Source organism: Solanum stenotomum, chromosome 8, assembly GCF_019186545.1.
Source record: "Solanum stenotomum isolate F172 chromosome 8, ASM1918654v1, whole genome shotgun sequence".
In the NCBI taxonomy this organism is placed as follows: Eukaryota; Viridiplantae; Streptophyta; class Magnoliopsida; order Solanales; family Solanaceae; genus Solanum; species Solanum stenotomum.
In genome coordinates this window covers 17,176,524-17,200,637 of record NC_064289.1, presented here as the reverse complement: position 1 = coordinate 17,200,637, position 24,114 = coordinate 17,176,524, and the positions used below count along the sequence as shown (strand labels likewise).

The following is a 24,114-nucleotide window of genomic DNA, read 5'->3' as shown; positions in this document are numbered from 1 at the left end:
TGGGGGTATAGAACCTAACTACTAAGTGGATCCACTAGTCTATGCTAAAAGTATTAAGGAATCATCTAAAAAGTATGACCCTTCTCTACCCATGTTGGCTACATGGTTTATGGAGACTTTGAATTATCTAAACTCCACTCGTTCCCAAATCGGTGCTCAATACTACTCTCAAAATGTAACTAGCTCATATGTTTAAAAACATAACTCTTTTTGTGGTTTGAGATTATTACTCAAAAAACTAGCTCAAAATCTCTCTTGGAAATCGGTGTTTCCTCTCTTGTTTAAATGTGAAAACATTTACTCTTTGGGAATACTTAGTTCCTATATAATCTTTTGAAGAAAATGAACTTCACTCTTACTCTAACTTAACTCATTGCTCAAGTTAAAATAAGTTTAAAACATTTGTAAAAGACTTTTGAAAAGACTCTAAGAACACTCTAAATTGACTCTTAACTCTACCTTGAATTTGAATTATGAATTCAAGGTTATGATTTGTGATAGGAAAGTTATTGTGATGATTAATAGTGTTTTTAGATAGTTAATCATGAGAAACGGTCAAAAAAACACTGTTTGGGAGCAAGTCCGTGACGCGGAGATGTATTTTAATATTTGGTCGCAAAGTAATTTTGAAACAATGGGGTCCGCGTCCTCTCCGCGATGTGGAGAGAGAAAGTTCACTCTGAAGGAACAGATGTACGCGGAGAGAGAAAGTTCACTCTGAAGGAACAGACATACGCGGAGAGAGAAAGTTCACTCTGAAGCAACAAGCCCACGACGCGGACCTGGTACTTGATTTTTGTTCGACTTTTTCTTTCTCACTTTCTAACCCCAATTCGCCTAGATTCGATTATTTTTCTCAATTTATATGTAGATTCAGATACCCAACACATGTACATAAAAATCTACTCATAAACAACTCTAAAATCGACACGATTTCCTCAAGAACTCAACAATCCCATCCTAACTCAAGAACGAAAGCCAATTTCAAGAACATAATTCAAAATAATCAAACTTTCAACTTTCTAGAATGAATTTTGCTGAAATAAACATGATTGGCGCGTGGGTGAACGAATCTAACACTATGAAAGTCTCACATACCTCTTTAGGGATCAACCCTTGGCGAAACGATCTTCGATTCCGCAATAAATCTCCAAGAACTCCTTGACTTTTCTCCTTTTCTCCTCTTCTTGAGCTATTCTCAAACCCTAGGCATTAATTTAGATTGCGTAAACTGAACCAAATCAGTTTAGACCCCTAATTAATTACTAAAAACGGAATAAATTTGATAGGGTAAGGAAAAGACCAAAATACCCCTCTTAAATCTGGGTAACTTTCCTTAAATGGACAGCCCGACTTCAAACGGGCATATCTCCCTCATACGAGCTCAAAATTTAGCAAATTTGGTGGAGTTGGAAAGAGGATTCCAAGACCTTTCATTTGATACCTTGTAGCCCACCTAACTCATTCTGTACTAAGAGTTATGGTCGTTTGAAGTTGACCCAAAACTCATACTCAGGATATCTTGCTAAAATTTTCAGATTTACTATTTCCAAATTTGATTCTTTCTATTTTTAGCTCTTTCAAATACAATTTTTCCTTTTGTTGGGATTTTGTGCCTATTTTTGGGCGGATGATAATCATGGATTAAATTTAATTATTTTATCTCACCAATTAATGGTTATTACTGGGCTTTTCAAATATTTTTTTTTACTTTTCTGCCTTTTTTAATTCAATCGAGGTAAATAGTAAAAGATTTTTATCTTTCCACCTCTTCAGTTTTTTAAGCTATTGCTATTTTCTATACACTTTTATTTTTTTGAAAAATTAAAAACTTCTCTCTTCTGTGTTCTTCTTCGTTCTCCTTTGTTCTTCTTCTCTCTCCGAAGAAGTAAGTATATACGAAATGTTTGAGATCTGAAACATTAATTAAGATTCAAAATTTCATTAAAGGTAAATAAATGAAGCCTAATAGTGTCTCGATATATCAATAACAATAGTACTTCTTATGTTTCACTTTGTGTGAGGGTCAAACTAACTACTCCTCGGTGTGAATTTTATTAGAGAATCTTTAAGAATTTTTTTAGATAAAATTTATATGTTTTAAAATTATATATATAGAAAAATACTTAAGTCACAACAATCTATAGTTCAGAATAATACAAAAGTTTCTAAAAACAATATGATTAAATAAACTCATTCAACTCTCTTAGTTGTTTGTCTAAGTGACCTTAAAGAATTTTTTGTCCCCCATTGCAATGATGGCAGTAAAATGATACTACTAATAATAAAGTGGTAGAATGGTACACATAGAAATGCTAATAATAAAAATAATTAATAAAAAGAGAAAGAAAGCAAAAGGAAATAGTCCTAGTAGCATGAAAGAACACATATATTGTATGTATTGGATTTTATTCAAATTCTTAAGAGTTAGTTACGAAGCTTACAATATAATACCAAACAATGTTTAAAATGTGTAATCGTATATACATATGATATTAAAATCGATTAATTTCATGTAGGTTGAACAAGAAAGAGGACATGTANCTCCGAAGAAGTAAGTATATACGAAATGATTGAGATCTGAAACATTAATTAAGATTCAAAATTTCATTAAATGTAAATAAATGAAGCCTAATAGTGTCTCGATATATCAATAACAATAGTACTTCTTATGTTTCACTTTGTGTGAGGGTCAAACTAACTACTCCTCGGTGTGAATTTTATTAGAGAATCTTTAAGATTTTTTTTAGATAAAATTTATATGTTTAAAAATTATATATATAGAAGAATACTAAAAGTCACAGCAATCTATAGTTCAGAATAATACAAAAGTTTCTAAAAACAATATGATTAAATAAACTCATTCAACTCTCTTAGTTGGTTTGTCTAAGTGACTTTAAAGAATTTTTTGTCCCCCATTGCAATGATGGCAGTAAAATGATACTACTAATAATAAAGAGGTAGAATGGTACACATAGAAATGCTAATACTAAAAATAATAAAAAGAGAGAGAAAGCAAAAGGAAATAGTCCTAGTAGCATGAAAGAACACACATATTGTATGTATTGGATTTTATTCAAATTCTTAAGAGTTAGTTAAGAAGCATACAATATAATACCAAACAATGTTTAAAATGTGTAATCGTATATACAGATGATATTGAAATCGATTAATTTCATGTAGGTTGAACAAGAAAGAGGACATGTTGCTTCAATTATTGAATGTTACATGAAAGAATATGGAGCTTCAAAGAAAGAGACTTACATTAAATTTCAGAAAGCGGTCACCAATGCATGGAAGGACATAGACAAAGAATTCTTCTATCCAACCGAAGGACCAATGTTTGTCCTTGAACGAGTTCTAAATTTCGCACATGTGATAGAAACGTTATATAAAGAGGAAGATAGATATACAAACGCCAACGACAAACTTAAAAACATGATTAACTCGATACTGACAGAATCTGTCAAAATATAAATATAATGATAAAATTGCTCTATTCATCATTCAAGTATTTAGAGCAAAACAAGTCATATAATAAATTGAAGACCTTTAATATGCTATTCAAAATAAATGAGTTGTTACTTCCTGGGGAATGTTTGAAATAAACAATAGTTGCTTTTAATTTATTAAGCAAAAGTGTGGATGGTTTGTCCTTTTTCTTTCATGTTCATTTTCAAAAAATATACAACACTTTAGTTGTATTAAATCCTATTTTATTTCATTTCCAGCTTGTTTGGGTGATTGATAATTATAATCACTTTATAAGGTACTGTAATCTATTGTATTTGTATTGTATTGTATTGTTGTCATAATAAAGTTTGAATAAATTGTATCTTTGCTACAGTTCAATAACTTTTTTATTGTTTAGTTGGATTCATGTATTGTATTGTATAATAATTATTTAATTTACTAAAATTCCTATCGTTGTTGTAAATATTGGATTCAGTAATAGGATACAATCAAACTAAATAACAATTAGAAAAAAGTCAACTAGATGCACTGATTATAACTCGTCAAATTTATACCAATCCTAATGAAATTAATCATAAAACTAAATTCGTTTACTAACGATGATATTGTTGAAGAATGAAAATGTCTCACACTGATAGTAATGAGATGTGTTATCTCCTCATAAGGCTTGGACAATCCTATTCTTTTGAGCTATCTTTAGGGGTGTGACTTAAACCCAAAGCCTAATTTTTCATGATATAAAAGAAGGACCTATCTCAGCCAATATTGGATTCCCAAATTAAAGTATCCATGCTTCAGGTGTTCAATACTTTCTTTTTATTAAACTATTTCCAATGATCATTTATAAGAAAAAGTTACATCTTGGAGTTTGGCATACCAATCTTAATACAACATCTTATGGTAAAGGTAAAGTTAGATAAACTCAAAAAAATTAACACAAAAATGGAGGGAGTCTAAGCTAGCTATGTAATGACTAGGAAGGTCCATTTTGAAAATTTTCATAAAATTATCATTTGACCCCTCTCAATATTGACCCCGATTCATTTTTGATTGATTTTGAAACTGGTTTCGAGTTTTGAGTGAAAAATTATGAATTATGATAATTATGGAAGTTTGAAAGGCTAAAGTTCGTTAAAAAGTGATTTTCAGTGTCATTTGGAGTTTTGAGTCTCATAATGAAAGTTCGTCGATTTCGTCAATTCTAGAATGTGGAAATTATCTAGGAGAGTTGCCAGTTTAAATTTCAGAGTATTTTCGGGGATTTGAGGTCTTAAGTTGGAAATTGTTGAGATTTTAGCCTTTGGATTGACTTTGGTCAACATTCGAAATTTAGATGCTTGGTCAGATTTCCGACAGTTCCATTGGATTCGAAGAATGATTTTAGGTCTAGGAGAGGTCTTGGTTGAAATTCAGAGGTCCCGAGCTTTGTTTGGTCTTTTTAGGCGTTATGGTCGTTTTTTGTGACTTGTACGGGTTTTGGGTAAAAGAGACCTAGGATTCGTGTTTTTATGATTTCATTGAGTCTGAAACATAAAGTTTAGTCTAGTTGCAAATTTGGTTTGTGTGTAAGGGATTTCAAACGAATATCGAGGGTCATTTTGGAAATATTTTATGCCTTGTCTGATTGTTAGTTTGTTGTTTCTAGTGCAGTGTTAATTATTTTTCGCAATCGCATGGATGACTTTCATGATCATGAAGCTATAAGGTTCTTGTCATCGCGATCGAGTGGAGGTTTGCCGCGATCGCGATGGTCAAACTTAATGAGTTGACCCATTTAACTCATCACGAAACTTTGGTCATCACGATTAGCATTTTATACCCAGGTAGAATGTTTTTTTAAATTAGGGGTTTCAACTCCATTTCCTCATATTTGAGTTTTGGAAGCTTGTGGTGATTTGAACAAGGTTTTTGAGAAGAAACATTTAGGTAATGATTTCTATCCTGAAGTCCTCATTTATCCGTTATTAATGAATTTAAGTGTTCAAATTAGCATTTTTGGAATGATAATTTGAAATTTCTTCAATCAACTCCACAAATTGAATATCTTATGTAATTAATACAAGGCTCCATAAAGAACCCAAAAACTTGATAAAATGATGATTTTGAGCTAAATTCTTATCCATTTTCGAAATGGTTTTCACCAATAGTTTCCAAATGACTTGGATACTGTATTCAATAATGATTTTCGGGTTCAAACCTCATTTTTGGAATCGGGTTTTTGAGTTGATTTGACCCATTTTTCAAAGTATATGATATGATTGTTGTTATTTCCTTAATCTTATTGTGATTACTTGTTGGATTGGATTGTGTGGCTTTGGATATTGTTCGAAAAGGAAAAGCTCAAGTCTCGTATTGATTTTTGATTGAATTAAGGGAAATGAATTTCTAAACCTTGTAAAGCTTGTGGAATCTTGTATTTTCCTTCATTGTGTGTGTTGAGAAGTAATGAGAATGAGGTGATGAATGCAATTACTCCACTTGATTGATCTTAGTGAATGAAAAAGGGGAATAAGTGAAAAAGGTAACATGTTGATAGTTGTGTTTTGTGATTGCCTTGATGATGATCCTAATTTGTTGATTGATAAAATGATTTGATGGCATCATTGTAGACTTGAATTGCTTGAGTTTATTGTCTCTTCTTTATGGTGTGAAATTGTTTATTTCCATTGATTTATGTACACTATGATGAGACATGTGGTGATTATGCCGAATTAAAATAGTTTCGACAAGTGACTTATACAAAGCTGATGGGAAATGGTTCCGGTGAGTGATATTGTGTTGATGGGAAATAATTTTGGTGGGAGATATTATGCCGATGGGAAATATTTTCAGCAAGTGTTTGACTATTGTGATTTGATGAACTTGATACTTGTGATTGAACTACTCTATACTTGTGATTGATCTACTTGATACTTGTGATTGACATACTCGATACTTGTGATTGATTGTCTTGATACTTGTTGACTGATGAATTGTGACTGTTGGACTATGATTTTAAGTTTTGTGAACCATATATTGTAAATTTTTAAGTTGAGTTGATTTTTATGCAGGTTGTAGTTGAGGCGGTTTAGTTGAAATGAAAGGAGCACTCGTGTTCAAGCTTAGATTTTCCTTATTTGTTGGGTAGCTTCCTGAGTACCGTGTTGTTTGGTACTCACTCCTTGCTTCTCACTCAAGTAGGTTCCATGCCCGGACCACTGTGATCATTCTTCATCATCTTTCTTTGAGACTTTCAGAAGATTTTGAGAGGTAGTTGTTTGTCATCCCGATGGGACCCCTTGTTCCTTATTTTATGCTTTGTTTTATTCTATTCTCTCATCCCTCCCACCCTTGCCTATACCTAGGATTCCTAATTGGTTCGGCTTTTTATAGATCTACATGGGAATCTTCGTCAGATCGATCATGCAGTTAGGGCCAATCAAGCAGAGATCGATTGGCCTACCAGAGAGCTAACATTAGAAGACTGAGACCCACAACACCAAGAAAATGTCGACTAATCCGTAGGAGGGGGCGTATTATAGTAATTTGTTCCAACCCGAGACATAAACAAAGACATGGCTAATCAGACTTGCCAGACGAGCCGATGTATGGAATTCTGTTTACTCACTTTAAATTGAGTATCCGTGTCCCTTCGAGAAACAAAGACATTGAGACTTGTATTTAATTTTTAATTTTGTTTTCATTCACATGATATTTGTACACGTGATAACCAGATTTTGAAGGTGTTTCCATAATTGGCTATGTTTTCCCCACTTAATTCACCCGATATGAATTTACATGTAAATAAAGAATGGTTCGGGCCTTAGCTTAGAAATTTTCAGAGTGTTACATGAATACAAGTGATGCAATTTTTTTTGAATACAAGAGCGAATGAATACTAATGCAAAAGTTTTGAATACAAGTGATACAAGAGAGATAGAATACACATGGTATGTTTGATTCCCAAAAATTAATGGGCATATATGAACAACCACAATAATAACATATTTAGTGTAAATTTATAAGTAGAATTTAGGGAAAATAAATATATGTTAAATCTTTGTGGAATAAAAAACTTATATTTTACTACTTGTAGTAAAATCATAGTCATATGTATCTTCGAACAGTTTGAATATTCAGAACCAGATGGATCACTTACTCTTCATCAATCCTAAAATTTACACAATAATGGTAATTAATGGATTCAATTAATGTGAACATGCTCCATTGATGAATAAAGTAATTAGTGCATGCATTATAGACTTAGATATAAATTGGAGAGAGAAAAATAGAGCACGCTGTTATATTTTGAGCACCCAAAGACACCTAAAATTTCTCGTTGACAAAATTAAATCACGTGTTCTTATACATTATTGAAAAAAACCTATGTAAAAAATTCTTAAACACCATTGGTAGCCATAGAGAAAAAAACTTAAAATTTCCTGTTGACAAAATTAAATCACGTGTTCTTATACATTATTGAAAAGAACCTATGTAAAAAATTCTTAAACACCATTGATAGCTATAGAGAAAAAAAAACTATGTAAAAAAGTCTTAAACACCATTGATAGCCATAGAGAAACTGAATTGTACACCTGTTATGAAAAATGAATTAGTTAGATTGTACATCCACTACAAAGTATAGATCCTACTCTATAATCCTACTCTATAAAGCTGACAATAAACAATTGCTATTTTCTAACTAACTACACGTGTATATCCATATCCCTAACAACTTCTACAAAAATATCTAGCTAAGGTAGTGTCCACTCTGCCCTCAACATCTGCTTCAACTTATTCCTATTTTATCATTCCCACTTAAGTCTACGCAATTTTTTTAGAGATAATAAATATGCACATTAACTAAAAATGAGGGCAACCATCTTTTAAAAAAAATTCCATATTTCTCGAGGGGTTTTAACCTCCAGATTACCCATGTTTTTGGTTCAATTTCACAGGATCATAATTCAAACAATTGTTTTTCTTTGTAATCTATTTTTTTTTGTTGATTTGCAAGAGTTGGTGTGTTTTTAATTATAGTTAGCTAATAGTTAAGAAAATAAATTTTGATTATTAATTAAACAAGTGGATAGGTGTCGCTCATTGAAGGGTGCACTAGGGGAAATGGAGGGGATTTTCACTCGAGGAAAGCCAAGTCCAAGCTAAGCCTATAAAAGTACTCTCTCCGTTCCATTTTATATGTCACCTTTTTACTTTGCACTTGTATTAAAAAATGATGTAACTTTACCTTTCTACCCTTATTTAATTTTTTTGAAACTCAAGTTTTCAATCAATGAATATGAATTAATTTATTTTGATTAATCAATTTAACCAATGAACATGGATCATTTACTTAGTTTTTTTAAGTTGGTCAAATGTATATTTTCAAGGCTAATAACTCACAAGGGTAAAAAAGGTACAATATGGTAATTTTATGCATTGATTTTATGAAATGACAAATCTGATGGACCAACTATTTATAGAAGATGACATATAAAATGAGACGGAAGAAGTAATAGTTAATGCTAAAGTATTGTAAAAACCTAGGGGGAGGCGAGGGGTTAAAAATTACATGTCTACTGTACTATATGCAATAGTGTAATTCTTTTTTAATCTTTCTTGTGGATTTGCATGAGTTAGTCATGTTTTTAATTATAGTTAGACTAATATTTAAGGAAATTAAATTTAAACCATTAATAATTGAACAAGTGGATATGTGTTACCAGTAGCGGAGCCAGAAATTTCGCCAAGGGTGTTCAAACTTTAAAAGAGTTGATAATTTTTTTTTCAGCGGAGTGCGTGCATAAAATATTTGTTTTTACTGATGATGAGTGGGTGCACCCAAGTTTAAAAATTAAATTACATATCACTAAATTACTAAATCATACGGAAACTTTTTTTTTTATACAAAAACTTTAAATTATAAAACTATCAATGGTATAAATCAAAACTAATGAAGAAAGGTCAACAAAAACAATTTTAGCTACTAGTTGAATATACTTCGTCTAGTTCATATTAAGTGAATTGTTGAGACTTTTTTCATGATCCAAAATAACTAAATGTTTCAAAGTTCAAGAGAATTGTTGAAACTTTTTTCCCTATATTTACCTTTTCTTTTAATAACATTCTTAACTATTTTACATTTTCTAAAAGAATAGTTTATAAATAATAAAAAATATAATAGCGGATAATCTTTAATTTTATGTTTAAAATTAATTTCTTAAGAGTGTGTTATACCTAAATAATTCACTTAATATAGATCGAAAATATAAAGTAAACAATAAAATCTTAATTATTAGGTTTCAAAATTAAAGGTTAATTATTAGGTCAAAATTTAATGCAGCTCATGAGGATTGAACCACCGACCTCAAAGACCTAAATTACCTCGAAAAAATATTATGATTAAAAAAAAAACACAACTTGTGGGGATAAAAAAGGGGACCTCAAAGAGCTAAACTAGAATGCTTACCGCCAAACCACCAACCTATGTTGAATATATGAGTGTTCAATTTATTAACTACACAGATATTAGACAGTATTTTACCTATATAGCCAGTATAATTTTCCGATAAGGGTGCTCGACTGACCAATCTTACTAGGCTATAGCTTCGCCCCTGGGTATTACTCGGGAGAGTTGGCAAAATAGCCACTGCCAAGACTTAATTGGACATTAAGTCACAAGTCTTGAAAAATTTGTCGTATACCCACTAATTATGACATCACCCGACCTACTTGGGACATTCTAAAGCATCTTATAAGTTTTAATATACTAGTTTTGGACACGTGCATTGCACGTGTGTTCCATGTTAATTCATGTTGACTCAGTCAAATATTTTATATATATATATATATATATATTATTTTTTACAATAGTCTAGGTGTTTCATGAGTTGTTATTGGTAGGTTGTTTATGTAAACCTAAAAAATTTAACTTGTTAGTTAACTTAGGCTTGCACAATATTTAGAGAGTTTATTGTTTGTATTTTTAAGAACAAATATGTGGTATAGATGCAACAAATATTATGATATATTTATATCTAATATAATATTTATTACGATTATGATTATATTTAATTTTGTCTTTCACAAAATTATAATATTAGTATTTAATAGAATGATTATTGCTTTTGAAGGCCCTCAATATAATGATGGACTGTTAGAAATTTGATATTAATGAATGATATACGTGTGCATATAAGAATAAACTCTTCTTTATCTATAGCAAATTTATAAGTGGTTTAGACATTTAAAATGTGATTTCTTGTATGCTCAGATATAAGATAATCCCACATTATTTTAAATTGTCATCCCCTTCTTCACTTCACAAAAATTAAAATCATTAATAAGTGACACCCCTTCAATATTTATGATGTCATGACGATTCAATACTTGAAAGAGGTAAAATTTATTTAAAACTTTCATCTCAGGTTGCAGATTTCTTAATTTGGAGAATTATAATTAAAGGATGAATTTTAAGAAACTGTTAGATTAGTTTACTTTTTAATTATATTTCTATTTTATAAAGTTTGTATTGAACTACTGATAGATGTTAAAATTGAAACATGATTATCGTGTTATATTTTGTAAGAACTATATTTAATTAAATAAAATAATTTAAAAAATTCTTTATAATGAGATGTTAAGAATAGTAGAAAATTTCAAATTGCACTTGAAAAATTCCTTTCTCAATCATGAATTCGAGCTTACTACTTGAATCATGAAAGGCGATTTTCTCACTGCCTATTCAATAATTGATTCCTCAAATAGAAACTAAAACACATTATAAATTGTGAAGTCTACAAGCTAATAATTTCTTTAAAATGAAAATTGCCAAACCAACAATAATATAGCATGCAACCAAAGCTAAAAAAAATTAATTAACATTGCATCAAACGCAAGGCCGGCTCTATGCTTGCAAAAATAAGGCCTTTGCCTTAGGCCCCCAAATTTTGGGGGCCCCAAATTTTTGTCAAGAATAAATTATGTGTTAAAATTTTTATAGAAAAATTAATTATTTATGATAAAAAGTATAATTTTTTTAAAAATAAATTATTTTATCCACTTTAACATCTTTTGTACTTTGTTAAAAATAATAATTAACAGTGAAAAATGTTGAACAAAGTGAATTACGAATTCTTTTTTATTTCTTTTTAAATTTTAGTTTCAAGCATTACTCTAAGCATATTAAAATGAGATAACACTAAGCATATTAAAATGAGATAATACCAAGTCATCAACTTTTTGAGTCAAATTCTATGATTCTAAACTTCTAACTCTTATCTTTATTTAATATTTATCAACTTATTACTTATATCATTATGTTAACAATGCATATAATAATTGTCTCACTTAAAGGATGTTTTTCAATGTTGTATTGATAAAATCTTACCTAAAACTAGTAACTCAAAAAACAATATTAAGTACTAATAATTTTCATCTTAATAGTGTAATTTTATTTTTTTTTTGAATAAATACGTATATGAAGTGTATTTATATTTTAGGCCGCGAATTGAAATTTCGCTTTAGGCCCCCAATTACGTTGAGCCGCCCCTGATTCAAACGGTTGGCTATATGTGATTTACACTCCTAGCGGCATATTGTGTTAACTGTTGAGTATATATATTAGATCAAAACATCTTCTATTACAAAACTTCGATTGCAATTTCTTAATAATTCTCTTTTGATCTCATGACGTGTTAAAAACAACAGGAAAAAAATATGATATTTAATATGATAATAAGGAAAAATTTTAAAATAATAATAATTATACATAAAAAATAAAAAATAACTTATCTAAAGCATGAATATAATACAAAAATTAAAATGTTTTTATTTGCAACTTAGAGTTTTACATGAATAAATTTATTTTTATTGGTAGGTCATGCAACAACCATTGTTTTATATATATATTTGAGCTTCCAATATATATAATCTAGATGTTCAAAGCTTTAAGTATGAAGAAATCACCGGCTTTAGGTCCCAAACAAAGCATTTTCGTACAATAATATCTAATATCAACATAATATTAAAATAAATTATCATAATGAGCAAACCGTTACAGTAGAATTCATTCAAGGATTTGAAATATCAGATCAGATAAAAAAAAATTAACAAATATAGGAACAATGTAATTTCATAGAACATGAAAATGATCATGGTTATCAATAAAGTTGCTTAAAGTCCAACTTGTTCTTTTAAAGATTGATTTCAACCTCCGGGAAGATTTCAACATCCCTTCTCTCGTTGTAAACTCCATTAGAAGATCTAACAATTTGTACACATTTCCTTTCTGTAAACAACAAACGAATATAAGGAGAATTAGTGATCAGTGTTATGAACTGATGAAGCTAAAAGTGATATTAATACTAAAGGATAAAAACAATATAAATATAGACAATTTTTTTTTATTTCTTCCAAAGTGTACCTAAGTCTCTTCAAAGTGTATAGATTGTTGTGTCAAATACCACAATTTATAGGACATCATTGAGTAAAATCAAAAGGTATCATAATCATGCCATTAATTTCTTGAGAGTGTGGGAAGATTATGAAGGTGTGGAGATTAATGATGAGATAGTGGAGGTGTGGTATTAATACATATTATGATAAAAATTACACCTAAAACTGATCAGATGGAGAAACGAAAAGTTTCTCTAATAGTTTTTCGTAACTTTATAATTAATTATTTTTACAACTCTTCATTCTCCTACTTTATTTTAACAATAAGTGAATCAACTTAGCAATTTAGGCATATTTAGTATTTAATTAATTAGATATTTTATAATATTTTAATTCAGTATAGGGATAAAATGGTAATTCAACTTTGCAACTTGAAGCTTCCCACTTTTAATTATATATGATGTATACTTTGGTTCCCCTTCTTTTCCAACAAATATGAAATAAAATGTGTATTTTCATTTTTAAAATTATATTTGAAAAAAAGAAAAACTCTCCAACAAGTAATCAAAATAGGGGCGTTTTCATAATTTTGTTTATACAATGTTATGTTCAAATATTCTTTACATGTAATGGTATATATATGTGTGATGATACTTTGTGAAAACTGTAGCTCTTTGATTTTTTTTTTTTTTTAAAAGTTGGTACAAAGAATATATTACATGGTGATTAGAGTTCTTCCTTTTAATTACCGAGATTAAATAGTAATGAAGTATTAAGTTTATGTGTTGGCTTAGACCTTCTTCCCTATCGGATGAATTTAATACAAGGCACCATGTATTTGATCGCTAGTTTGATAATTTATATTAACTTTCCCAAATTGAGTAATATATGATTGGATCAATGTAACTAGAGTTCTGATTTTTACTTGACATAAATTAACAGTAGACTCTCCATCTGAGCTAGGTCTGTATACATTTATGGAGTGAATCATCGATCATTGTATATATATATATTGTATGAATAGTTCTCCAATCCCATAAATTGGTTGTTCAAGATGCATGAATGTATATGTATGTGATGAGTTTGAATGTAACTATTCAATGTTTATATGACTGCTTGTTTGATTTGATCTATTGTAACTATTGTTTCATTTGGAAAATATTATTTTGACTGGTTTAGAGTCGCCACTTAATTTTTGAGAAAAATCAAGAAAACTGATTTTCAATAGATTAAAACAGTAAATCTATTGAAAACTATTAAGGGGGTTCGAGGTTCCTATTAATATTCTAGGAAGGTTTTTAATGCACCTAGAATATCCGCTAATACGGTTATCCGATAATTAATTTATTTGGCTAAAGTAGTTTAACTTAATTTGAATTGTATAGTTAGAATCGTTTTAAAAAGGGAAAAGGGAAATATTGACCTATTATTTAAGAGAAATATATTGTAAAAGTACTTATTTATTTATTTGTTTATTAAGTTGAGTAAGAGGTGAATAATTTGGCTAAGTAATTGATTCAAAATGGGTGTCTTTTGGGGATTCGAATTGTTCAACCTTAGAATCAGCGGCAAACACTAACAAATAAATGAACACAATAAAGTAGAGAGGGAAAGAGAGTTAGGCCCAAATCCGGTTTCTGTCCGCCTGGACCAGTATTTGGGCCTATTTCGTTTTGGGCATTCTTGCCACCTGCCCAAAATTAAAAGAAATAATTCCTTTGGGCCTTTGGCCCAAATTTTCACCTGTCCTAAGAACTAATGCAATAATAATAAATAATAACAAGGGGGCTTAGGCCCAAAATGACAAAATACAACTTCTTTGAAAATAAGGGTGGGCTTTTTGGCCCAATCCCTTCAATTCTCCACTGCTTCGAATTCAACTCCGAGACCTGTACGTCAATTATTTTTGGACTCGATAGGAAACATAGAATTGGGCCCAATTCCGCGAAATGCGATCGGAGGGGGCCTCCAAAGACTCGGAAGGAAGCAGTCCATGCGTAGGAAAAGAATAAAACAAGATGGAAATTAGAAATGAAACATATTTTAAAATTTTACAATATAACTGAGGTGTATGAAAATAGAAATAAGGTAAAAAAAAATACACATGATTGGTTCACTATGTCAACACGACGCAAAGATGACCCAAAGACCGCATACAACACTTGCAAACTATTTGCTTAAGACGAAATGAGACTTACATGGTAAAATAAAATACTACAATATGATGACGAATAAACAATCAAATTAATAATGGTCAGATGGAGAGGATTTAGGCATAGCTACTTAGACAAATATAATAACTGAGAAACAATTATCAAGCAAAAATAAATAAATAAAATAAAAATAAAAATAAAAAAAATAAAAAAGTGGAACGAATTATTGAGGCTGCTGTCATTAAGCTAAAACAAAATAAAAATAAGTAAGAAAAGACCGTATGAAACTAGNATAGCCATAGAGAAACTGAATTGTACACCTGTTATGAAAAATGAATTAGTTAGATTGTACATCCACTACAAAGTATAGATCCTACTCTATAATCCTACTCTATAAAGCTGACAATAAACAATTGCTATTTTCTAACTAACTACACGTGTATATCCATATCCCTAACAACTTCTACAAAAATATCTAGCTAAGGTAGTGTCCACTCTGCCCTCAACATCTGCTTCAACTTATTCCTATTTTATCATTCCCACTTAAGTCTACGCAATTTTTTTAGAGATAATAAATATGCACATTAACTAAAAATGAGGGCAACCATCTTTTAAAAAAAATTCCATATTTCTCGAGGGGTTTTAACCTCCAGATTACCCATGTTTTTGGTTCAATTTCACAGGATCACAATTCAAACAATTGTTTTTCTTTGTAATCTATTTTTTTTTTGTTGATTTGCAAGAGTTGGTGTTTTTTTAATTATAGATAGCTAATATTTAAGAAAATAATTTTTGATTATTAATTAAACAAGTGGATAGGTGTCGCTCATTGAAGGGTGCACTAGGGGAAATGGAGGGGATCTTCACTCGAGGAAAGCCAAGTCCAAGCTAAGCCTATAGAAGTACTCTCTCCGTCCCATTTTATATGTCACATTTTTACTTTGCAATTGCATTAAAAAATGATGTAACTTTACCTTTTTATCCTTATTTAATTTTTTTGAAACTCAAATCAATCAATGAATATGAATTAATTTATTTTGATTAATCAATTTAACCAATGAACATGAATCATTTACTTAGTTTTTCTAAGTTGGTCAAATGTATATTTTCAAGGCTAATAACTCACAAGGGTAAAAAAAGTACAATATGGTAATTTTATGCATTGATTTTATGAAATGACAAGTATTATGGACCAACTATTTATAGAAAGAGATGACATATAAAATGAGACGGAAGAAGTAATATTTAATGCTAAAGTATTGTAAAAACCTAGGGGGAGGGGAGGGGTTAAAAATTACATGTCTACTGTACTATATGCAATAGTGTAATATTTTTTTATCTTTCTTGTGAATTTGCATGAGTTAGTCATGTTTTTAATTATAGTTAGACTAATATTTAAGGAAATTAAATTTAAACCATTAATAATTGAACAAGTGGATATGTGTTACCAGTAGCGGACCCAGAAATTCCGCCAATGGTGTTTAAACTTTAAAAGAGTTGATAAATTTTTTTTTCAGCGGAGTGCATGCACAAAATATTTGTTTTTACTGATAATGAGTGGGTGCACCCAAGTTTAAAAATTAAATTACATATCACTAAATTACTAAATCATACGGAAACTTTTTTTTTTATACAAAAACTTTAAATTATAAAACTATCAATGGTATAAATCAAAACTAATGAAGAAAGGTCAACAAAAACAATTTTAGCTACTAGTTGAATATACTTCGTCTAGTTCATATTAAGTGAATTGTTGAGACTTTTTTCATGATCCAAAATAACTAAATGTTTCAAAGTTCAAGAGAATTGTTGAAACTTTTTTCCCTATATTTACCTTTTCTTTTAATAACATTCTTAACTATTTTACATTTTCTAAAAGAATAGTTTATAAATAATAAAAAATATAATAGCGGATAATCTTTAATTTTATGTTTAAAATTAATTTCTTAAGAGTGTGTTATACCTAAATAATTCACTTAATATAGATCGAAAATATAAAGTAAACAATAAAATCTTAATTATTAGGTTTCAAAATTAAAGGTTAATTATTAGGTCAAAATTTAATGCAGCTCATGAGGATTGAACCACCGACCTCAAAGACCTAAATTACCTCGAAAAAATATTATGATTAAAAAAAACACAACTTGTGGGGATCGAAAAGGGGACCTCAAAGAGCTAAACTAGAATGCTTACCGCCAAACCACCAACCTATGTAAGAGCTAAACTAGAATGCTTACCGCCAAACCACCAACCTATGTTGAATATATGAGTGTTCAGTTTATTAACTATACAAATATTAGACAGTATTTTACCTATATAGCCAGTATAATTTTCCAACAAGGGTGCTCGACTGACCAACCTTACTAGGTTGTAGCTTCGCCCCTGGGTATTACTCGGGAGAGTTGGCAAAATAGCCACTGCCAAGACTTAATTGGACATTAAGTCACAAGTCTTGAAAAATTTGTCGTATACCCACTAATTATGACATCACCCGACCTACTTGGGACATACAAAAGCATCTTATAAGTTTTAATATATGTATATTTTGGTTCCCCTTCTTTTCCAACAAATATGAAATAAAATGTGTATTTTCATTTTTTAAAATTATATTTGAAAAAAAGAAAAACTCTCCAACAAGTAATCAAAATAGGGGCGTTTTCATAATTTTGTTTATACAATGTTATGTTCAAATATTCTTTACATGTAATGGTATATATGTGTGTGATGATACTTTGTGAAAACTGTAGCTCTTTGATTTTTTTTTTTAAAAAGTTGGTACAAAGAATATATTACATGGTGATTAGAGTTCTTCCTTTTAATTACCGAGATTAAATAGTAATGAAGTATTAATTTTATGTGCTGGCTTAGACCTTCCTCCCTATCGGATGAATTTAATACAAGGCACAATGTATTTGATCGCTAGTTTGATAATTTGTATTAACTTTCCCAAACTGAGTAATATATGATTGGATCAATGTAACTAGAGTTCTAATTTTTACTTGACATAAATTAACAATAGACTCTCCATCTAAGTTAGGTTTGTATACATTTATGGAGTGAATCACCGGTCATTGTATATGTATATTGTATGAATAGTTCTCCAATCCCATCAATTGGTTGTTCAAGATGCATGAATGTATATGTATGTGATGAGTTTGAATGTAACTAATCAATGTTTATATGACTGCTTGTTTGATTTGATCTATTGTAACTATTATTTTTAATCTCAGATTCAACATGTCTCCTTTGAAACCCCTTAGTACTATTTTGGATCATAACAAATTTGAGGGTCCTAACTATGTTGACTGGAGGAGAAATCTTGACTTCGTGTTAAATGCTGAAGAGTATAAATTTGTACTCTATGAGGAATGTCCATTGAAACAAGAGGAATATTCTAGTGATGAGGATAAGGTAGCTTATCAGAAATGACGCAAAACTGATAAGATGGCGTGGTGTTACATTCTGGCTTCATTGTCAAATGTGCTACAACATTATCCAACATCAAGCTATGTTATCTACTTTTGAAATTTTGGAAAATCTCAAACAAATGTTTGGTGAACAGGGTTGATAAGATAAGTAGACTTCCATGATATCTCTCATGAACACTAAGATGGTTAAAAACACTCATGTTAGAGACGATGTTTTGAAGATGATAGGTCTTTTGAATGAACTAGAGGTCTTGGGGGTTGAAATTGACAATGACTCCCTAGTTGAGATGATATTGTAGTCTCTGCTTGACAGTTTTCAATAGTTTTGCCTAACTTATAATGTAAATAAGATGAATCTATATTTGGCACAATTGTTGAATGAGCTGTGAGTGGCAGAGAGAATTGTCAAAAAACCGGCATTATCTATGACATTGTATGTTGACAAAGATTCAACTTCTAAAACCGCAAGGTGGACAGAAGAAGAAAAAGGCTCACAATGCTAAGGCAATTGCACCTTCAACTGGGGCCAGAAAAAACCTTAGGGCAAGTGTTTTCATTGCAAGATGCCAAACCATTAGGAGGCGTATTGTCCACATTTCTTAGCCAAGACGAAAAACAATCCAGGTAACTCACTTTCACTCGTCGTTGAAAATTTTTAGTGGTTGTTTCTACCAATTCATGGTGTGTAGCCTCAGGAGCCACTGATCATATCTGCACTAATTTGTAGGGGTTTCAAGAAATGCGCAAGCTGATTAGAGGTGAAGTTAGTGTTTTTCAAGCGGATGGTTCAGCAACTCCAGTTTTAGCAATAGGAAATATCATTTTTTTAATTTGATAGTGGTAGAGTTTTAATTTTAAAAAACGTTCTATATACACCTACTGTTAGAAGAAATTTTATTTCAGTTTCTAAAGTTTTGAGAGATGGTNTCGAATGACGGTCCGTGCTGGTCTACCGTAGTTTGTGTTAGAGGCTGGGTAAGGGAAGTCTCGATCCACGGGCACAGACCACGGACCGTGGTCTGATCTACGGACCGTGGGTCTGTCCGTGGATCGGGACTTAGCCAAATTTTCTGACTGAGTTCTATGGAAGTTTTCTGTCACGAACCACGGACCTGCAGGACGGACCGTGTGTCCATCTACGGTCCGTGGATGGTGTTCGTGAGGGCCACCTGTAACACCAGAAATCTGAAATCTCTATTTTCGGATACGGGGTTTTACAGTAATTGTCAAAAAACCAGCATTATCTATGGCATTGTATGTTGACAAAAATTCTACTTCTAAAACCGCAAGGTGGACAGAAGAAGAAAAAGGCTCACAATGCTAATGCAATTGCACCTTCAACTGGGGGCTAGAAAAAACCTAAGGGCAAGTGTTTTCATTGCAAGATGCCAAACCATTAGGAGGTCATTGTCCACATTTCTTAGCCAAGAAGAATAACAATCCAGGTAACTCACTTTCACTCGTCGTTGAAAATTTTTAGTGGCTGTTTCTACCAATTCATGGTGTGTAACCTCAGGAGCCACTGATCATATCTGCACTAATTTGTAGGGGTTTCAAGAACTGCGCAAGCTGATTAGAGGTGAAGTTAGTGTTTTTCAAGCTGATGGTTCAGCAACTCCAGTTTTAGCTATAGGAAATATCATATTTTTAATTTGATAGTGGTAGAGTTTTAATTTTGAAAAACGTTCTATATACACCTATTGTTAGAAGAAATTTTATTTCAGTTTCTAAAGTTTTGAGAGATGGTTATGATGTTAATTTTTCTGATAACGGATGTGTTATTAGCTAGAATAAATATTTTGTCTCTGATGGTACATTGATCAATGGTCTTTTTATTATTAATTTCTCACCAGATTTACAACAAACTGTAGAACTGAATAAGGTTAACCTTTCAAGTAAAAGAAAGCGTTCTTCTGATTTTAATGAGACTTATTTATGATACTTGCATGTATGTCATATAAATCTAAAAAGGACTTCAAGGTTGGTTCGAGATGGACCTTTAGGTTCATTAAAAGTGGAGGCACTACCAACATGTTAATCTTGTTTAGAAGGAGAAATGACTACGAGACCTTTCCCCTTTAAAAGAAACAAAGCCAATGATAAATTAGAGTTAATTCATTTGATTTGTGTGACCCAATGAGCATTCAAGTGAAATCTGGGTGTGAGTACTTCGTAACTTTCATTGATGACTACTCAAAATATGGATCTATTTATTTGTTACCCCATAAGTTTGAATGATTTGAGAAAATATTAAGGCTGAAACAGAGAAACAACATGGAAAATATATCAAGTCATTACAATCTGATCGTGGTGGCGAATACCTCTCTAATGAGTTCATTAGTTACTTATCAGAACAATGAATTACATCTCAAATGTCTGCGCCTAGAACACCACAACAAAATGGTGTAGCAGAAACAAGAAACATAACTCTTTTAGAAATGGTTAGATCAATGATGAGTTACTCTGATTNTATGTAAGAAACTGAGCAATAACATGATAATCTGATTTGGAATGTTTAAATAACTAATTCATGATGATTTGTTGTAATTCTAGAAACCCTAGGTCTGTTCATAATCATGGAATCAAGAATCTGACTGAATTCTAGGGACCTAAATCCCACATACCTGGTGACGAATTCCACCGAGAAATCTTGTGATTTCGGGGCTGGAACTGAAGAAACCTCGCTGCGTTCTTGAACTAGGGTTCTTGACCTTTTTCTCCTCTCTTGCTTCTAATTTTCTAAGTTTGATTAATGATTTTGACTAAGGTAAGTTCTAGTTATGTTTTTAGGCTTAAACTAATTAAAACCTCATGATTTAAGGTCTAAACGACGTAACTTAGAGGTTAAATGAAATAGGAAAAGACCAAAAGACCCCTGAATTAACTGCTGTCGAAGTGACTGACGGAATGGACCTACAGTCCGTCAATCAATCGACGGTTCGTCGATTGGGTCCGTAGGTCGAGTCTGCCTGATAGGGCTTCACTAAAACGGGCATAACATTTTACTCGGAGGTCGGAATTTAGCAAACTCGGTGGCGTTGGAAAAATAATTAAATTATATATCTAACCATAGGTCATGGTACACATAATTCATTTTTTGCTAAGAGTTATGACCATCTGAAGTTGACCCATCAATATTTTTCAGCTAACTGGCTGCTGACCCTCATTTACGGTCAGACCTACGGACCGTGGATCGAATGACGGTCCGTGCTGGTCTACCGTAGTTTGTGTTAGAGGCTGGGTAAGGGAAGTCTCGATCCACGGGCACAGACCACGGACCGTGGTCTGATCTACGGACCGTGGGTCTGTCCGTGGGTCGGGACTTAGCCAAATTTTCTGACTGAGTTCTATGGAAGTTTTCTGTCACGAACCACGGACCTGCAGGACGGACCGTGTGTCCATCTACGGTCCGTGGATGGTGTTCGTGAGGGCCACCTGTAACACCAGAAATCTGAAATCTCTATTTTCGGATACGGAGTATTACATTATCTCCCCCTTGGGACCATTCGTCCTCGAATGAAGACTAATCTAGCTGAAATAGAGGGAGAGGGCTGCAATCCCTACCACTAAACACTGAGAACTGAATTTCTAACTGAACTGAGTTCCAAGAACATGCAAATACGCTGAAAATGCAAGTACAAACTGAAGGAACATGATTCTAAGACTGAATTTTCACATAAATGACTGAAAAACTGAAGAGGAACTATTACCTCAAGCTGGAATGAAATCGGTAGGAAAGAGGTGAGGATACTTGGACTTCATGGCTGCTTCTGCTTCCCAAGTAGCTCCCTCTACGGACTGACTCCTCCACAAAACCTTGACTGAAACGACTTCTTTATTTCTGAACCTTCTAATCTTACGATCGAGAATCTCAACTGGTACATCCTCATATGAAAGGCTATTTTTCACGGCCACACTCTCTAATGGTACTATGGATGCTGGATCACCCACACACTTCTTCAAAAGAGAAATGTGAAAGACTGGATGCACTGCTGCTAAGTCTGCTGGCAACTCTAACTCATAAGCCACTTTACCAATCCTTTTCAATATCCGGTAAGGGCCTACATATCTGGGACTGAGCTTCCCTTTTTTGCCAAATCTCATCACCCCTTTCATAGGTGACACTTTCAGAAAAACCCAATCATCAACTTGGAACTCTAGTTCCCTTCTTCTCACATCTGCATAAGACTTCTGGCGACTCTAAGCAGTCTTAAGTCTATCTCTAATGAGTTGCACTTTCTCTTTAGCATCAAGGACTGAATCTGGTCCTATCAAGGCTGATTCACCTACTTCAAACCAACCAACTGGAGATCTACATCTATGCCCATACAATGCCTCATAAGGGGCCATCTGAATGCTAGAATGGTAACTATTGTTGTAGGCGAACTCAATCAGAGGAAGGTGATCATCCCAACTACCCTTGAAGTCGATCACATAAGCTCTCAACATGTCCTCTAAGGTCTGAATGGTACGCTCTGCCTGACCATCCGTCTGTGGATGAAATGTTGTGCTAAGGTTAACCTGAATACCAAGACCCTTTTGAAATGACTTCCAGAAATGAGAAGTAAACTAAAGACCTCTATCTGAGATGATAGACAAAGGAACCCCATGCAACCTCACCATCTCATTAATGTAAAGCTTGGCGTAATCCTCCGTCGAATCTGTAGTCCTGACCACCAAAAAGTGAGAAGACTTAGTAACCCTATCAACAATCACCCAAAATGAGTCATATTGTCTGCGAGTACGAGGTAAACCTGTGATAAAGTCCATGTTGATCACTTCCCACTTCCAAGTAGGAATGTCAATCTCTTGAGTCATACCTCCTGGTTTCTGATGTTCTACCTTGACTTGTTGGCAGTTGGGGCACTTAGCCACAAAGTCTGCTATATCTCTTTTCATACCATTCCACCAACAGACTTCCCGCAGATGGTACATCTTAGTGGCGCCGGATGAATAAAATATCTGGAATTGTGGTCTTCTGCGAGAATATGTTGTCTCAATTCACCCACATCAGGAACATACAATCTACCTTGATAGCGAAGTACACCATCTCCCCCTTGGGAGAAAACCTCCACTCTCTGATTGTGGACTGCACCCTTAAGTTCAAGCAAGATTGGATTACTATCTTGCATTTCCTTAACCTCTACTACTAAAGAAGATTCTGCCCCATTATGAACCGTTACACCACCACCTGATATGCTCATAAGACGAACTCCTAGGCGAGCAAGTCTGTGAACATCCTTTGCTAACTCTCTCCTTTCTTCCTCAACATGTGTTACACTACCCATGGATAATCTGTTAAGAGCATATGCTACTACATTCGCCTTACCCGGATGGTAATGCACACTCATATCATAATCTTTGAGGAACTCAAGCCATCTTCTCTGGCGAAGATTCAACTCTTTCTGGGTGAATACATACTGGAGGCTCTTATGGTCTGTGAACACATCTACATGAACACCATACAAGTAGTGTCTCCAAATCTTGAGTGCAAATACCACTGCTGCAAACTCGAGGTCATGAGTTGGATAATTCTTCTCATGCACCTTAAGTTGTCTAGAAGCATAAGCTATAACCTTACCTCGCTGCATCAATACACAACCTAGGCCGACTCTGGATGCATCACAATAGATCACATAACCATCTGAACCCTCTGGTAGAGTCAAGACAAAAGATGTAGTCAA

At 32.4% G+C, this 24,114-nt stretch overlaps 1 protein-coding gene and 1 pseudogene across 1 annotated transcript in view; one reads left to right on the top strand and one right to left on the bottom strand.

Annotated features, from left to right (window-relative positions):
- LOC125874446 (uncharacterized) overlaps nt 1-24,114 on the bottom strand; it is a 341,050-nt gene that overhangs the window by 170,977 nt on the left and 145,959 nt on the right. The gene's annotated exons all lie outside the window — the stretch shown is intronic.
- On the top strand, nt 18,240-19,033 carry LOC125872249 (uncharacterized; annotated as a pseudogene).